Source organism: Anthonomus grandis, chromosome 6 (genome assembly GCF_022605725.1).
Source record: "Anthonomus grandis grandis chromosome 6, icAntGran1.3, whole genome shotgun sequence".
Taxonomy (NCBI): domain Eukaryota; kingdom Metazoa; phylum Arthropoda; class Insecta; order Coleoptera; family Curculionidae; genus Anthonomus; species Anthonomus grandis.
In genome coordinates this window covers 22,119,708-22,124,491 of record NC_065551.1, presented here as the reverse complement: position 1 = coordinate 22,124,491, position 4,784 = coordinate 22,119,708, and positions in this window count along the sequence as shown.

Here is a 4,784-nt window from a genome sequence, read left to right as displayed (position 1 = left end):
CGTAAATTTGGTCTAAGAACAACGTATTCTGCAAAAAAACTTCACTACAACTGCTCTAATTTATAACAAGTCAATATACCCCACTAAACACTTATTATGTAACTATTTCTATTTTTAAATGTGTCGATAAATATTTTCGCAGATTTTATCTATAAGAACTCGCTGTATCATTTGCTTTGTCACATGCAATTGTGGGCTAAAATGCATCTATATAAAACGTTATAATTTTATTATTATTACAAGTACTGAAATTGTTAACATTGTTTCATAAGCTTTTATTAGTTATTAAATATTAATAAAAACCCGCCCATTTATTCAATCAATGTATATATATAATTAATGAATATTTATTAAAACGTAAAATATTATTTACCATGTAATTATTAATTAATACGATTTAACAATAATAATTTATATTAATATTGTTTAATTTTCTAATTTATACTTTCCACGCGTATTTATGAGAACTTTAATAATGTAAAACTAAAATACAAATATTTTTGCTATATTTTAGTTATAATAAAACTTTTTTCACCAATTAATATTTAACGCCTTAATATTTAACGCAATAATATTTGTAACATATAAAATTTTATCACTTAGTTTATCTGTTAAATATTACACAAATTTGATAAAAAACTATCACTTTCGTAAAAAGCACCGTTTTTACACGAAATTTTTAATTAAAGCCAGTCTGTTGTCTAAACAAACTGCCCCTCTAAAAAGTACCTTCAAATATTGAGTTTTCATTTCATTAATGATCGGGTTAAGCTTATGCCATGTTGAGATTTTATCAATGTTTCATTAAAAAGGCTTTAAAAGAGTTAATATCGTAAATGGATATTTGCACTTTTAATTATTCTAATTAGAAGTTAAAATATTCACAAAATTTAAGCCGTTTTAAGCTCTAAATGAATAATAAATGTTTGTAACCTATAAATTATTTATGCTTTTTACTAAGTGAACTATATGTGAAGTCAATAAAGTACTGGTTTTAAATTTTATTAATGTCGCGGTTTCGGCTTACATTCAGCATATAAACATTTAACATATAAACACTATATGTACAATCATAAAAACGTAGTAATTTACATAAAAAGCTTGTTACTCGCAATGTTATACAATACGCTTGGTTAACAGAAGTAGAATCAACTAATAGAGTAATGGAACAACAAACCAACGAACTTTAAAACCTGGGTTTTATTTGAACTCACATCTAATTCGCTTAGCAAGAAAAGATAATTACATAATAATGTACTTAATTAATTCATTAAATTATGTTTAACTATGTTGTTTAATAATATTTAAGAGAATATGGTTTAATAAAAAATTATATAAAGGCCTTCAGTTCAAAACAAACCACCCTTCATAACTTTACAACAAAAAAAAAAATACCTAAATAAATCTCATAAATCTAGATATACAGGGGGACTTTTAATTTTAATTAAACTTTTAATAAAATAAAATCCTTAACTGAATAAATGTTACGTTGGGTGATAGATTTTATGCCTTTTAAAACGATGTATCACGCTAATGAAATTCAAAAATGCACTTCTTTTTTATAACTCACTTACTCCAGTAATACTCTGCTAAGTCAGCAACACATTCTTGATTGACTTGCCTTGACTTGTTTTTAACAAAACTGACCAAAAATGGATCGAAAAGTTTGAAAATGCTTAAAATTTTCTGTTGCCATTGCCTACGCATACCAATAATTTTAGGAGAATACTGATAGTGAAAGCAAGCAAGTCAATTGCATCAGTATAGGATACATTGAACTTAAAACCTTAAATTACATAGTCTTCAGTTGGAAGATAATATAATAGAATAAAAGAGGCATTTTTTATCTTCATTGGAAATGCCTAGAAGTTTCTAGATTATTCTTGCCTATGAAAACCAATGAAGATAGTCAAAGTAAGCAAGTATACAGATTCTAGAAGATATCTACCACAATTTACAATAAAATAGCCGCATGCTCTAAGTTGAAACCCAAGTAAGGCTCTCAAATAAGATAAGTTAAATGAACTGTAAATAAATCTAAATAGTTTTTATTGTTAAGATTTATTGTTTTAATTTATTTGTTTAAGGCCTATGTTATATGTTAAAATTTCCCAACAAAAAATAAATTGCAAAATTATTTTACAAGCCTTTATTTCTAAACAAAAGCAGTTAAGTAACCGTTATTGAAGACAAAGAATCCAAAAGCAAAACAAATATTTAAATTTTTACCGTACCCACATGGCTTTATACTTGTAAAAATTATTCAAGCCAAAACCCTTTTCATTTCTTTTCCGAGCTCATTTTAATTCCTATCACCCGGAGGACCGAAACGGTCGTATTTTTATTAAGCATGTTGACAAACATAAATCCGTATTATGTTTCGTCAGTAGACAGTATTTATATGATAAACAAGTTTTATTAGAATTTCAAAAATTGTTTCGTTACATCTAAAAGCGTGTCGCTTCTGAGGGATTTTAATAAATCAAATAAATTACATTCCTGGGGATATAAAAACCTTTTAATTTCCAGGACGTAGATATATTATACGGTGGTATTTTTGTCGCAAATATAAAATTTGTTTTCAAGTTAATAATTATGTTTATTAATATAAAACTGGTGGTTATATCAATAGGTGTAACAAAAAAGTATCATCCAGTTAAGTTCTAGTTCCAATGTATATTTTAACCTAATCCAAAAGATTTATCTTAAAAAGAACGATGAACAAGCTCAAAAGTTTATTTCTTCTTACTTAAAGAGGCAGGTGGGAATGATTTATCTCGTTTTTGTTCAATACTAGTCTTATTAATTAAAATCCGTAAAAAGAGTTTATGTGCTTTGTAAATTCTTTATCCTAATCATATTATTTAAAAATGGGTTTACTAATTAAATTGCATTGAAGCCGGCCTTTTACCAGAAACTTATTAAAATATATTTAGAGAATCACTGGTATTTAATTAAACTCAAACATAGTTATTAATAAAAATAGAAACTAATGAGAAAATACTCACTACCATATATTTTAAATGAAGGTATTTTCTTACTCGACATTCCGAAACATGATGTTCAAACCTAATACAAGACATTTAACTTAACAAAAGATGAATCCACTCCCAAAAGTTTATATCTAATTTAAAGTTGCAGGTCGCAGTGATTTGTCTTGTTTCTGTTTAATGAAGTTTATGTTCGTCTTCTTAATTAATTAACAAAGTTTGCTTATTTCAAAACAATTTATTCTAATCCTATTAAATAAATTAAAATTCATTTAACAATTTAATTAATTTGCGGGCATTTAATAAACTAGGTTTCCAAGATTGTTAATAGCGTCATATGGAGTTTCAGCTTTAATTTTGTAACCTACACTTTGGACAGTTTATAACATTTTTTTTTTGCAGCTCCAGATTAGCCATGGATATTGTTGGAATTTCCTTAGAATTGCAATACCATCCATTAAGCTTTGCAGTATGCTTATTATTTTTCTATATCTTAGAGCTTTAAATAAAAGAGAGGCAAAAGATATAATTTAAAACCAGTGATCTAAAGCCTTTTCTGCTAGCTGAGCTTCTAATAAATTAATATTTTTCTTTTTTCATTTGGGTGACAAAATTAGGGAACCAATTTCAGGGATAAAGTGGCACTTAAATCGCCTTCTATGCATTTCATTAATATCATTTTATCTTAATTTGGAACGAACTGTCAGAAGAATCAACCTCACCAAAAAAACACACCCACATATTTAGTTAATTGTAGTTTAATTAACTAAATATGTGGGTGTGTTTTTTTGGTGAGGTTGATTCTAATTAAAATTAAATTAAAGTAGAAAGAAAATATAACTTACAACTTTTTTTTTCTTTTTCTAACATTCTGAAGTATTCAGTTCAACAAATTCAAACAAAGTACTTTTATTTACTTAGTGCCCTTACAAAATTTACTAGATTTTGAAACTCTTCATCTTAATCGTAGGACATATAAATTGATAAGTAAATCAATTTTTTACTATCAGAAATACACAATATACTAAAGTCAGTCAAGTAAATTTTTAAAGAGCCTTTATAATAAAAGAAACTCTCAAGACCTTAAACAGTCCTACTATTATACATACTTTTATACATAATCATGTATATTATATGCATTTAAAGTAGGTTTTTATGTTTCTAAAACAACCCTACATCAACGAGTCTGTAAATAATTTTTTTAGTAATTTTTAGACAGCTCTAATAGAATTAACTAAATATGTAGGTATCTTTTTTTGGTGAGGTTGATTCTAGTTAAAATTAAATTAAAGTAGAAAGAAAATATTACTTACAACTTTTTTTTTCTTTTTCTAACATTCTGAAGTATACAGCTCAACAAATTCAAACAAAGTATATTTATTTACTTAGTGCCCTTACAAAATTTACTAGATTTTGAAACTCTTCATCTTAATCGTAGGACATATAAATTGATAAGGAAATCAATTTTTTACCATCAGAAATACACAATATTACTAAAGCCAGTCAAGTCAGTTTTTTAAAGAGCCTTTATAATAAATAAAAGAAACTCTCAAGACCTTAAACAGTCCTACATTAACTAGCTTTTAACTAAATTATTTGATAATTTGTAAAAGAGTTTAATAAAATTTAATCTACTTCAACAAAACAGATTTTTTAATTAAATTAAGTTGACTTTAATTCAGTTAAAAGCTCATGCAACACACGCTAAGGGTGCTTTATTTTCTGTATAATACAATATGTGTTTTAAAAGTAATTTATCGTTTATGGATGCACGTGGTTTATATTATACAGATT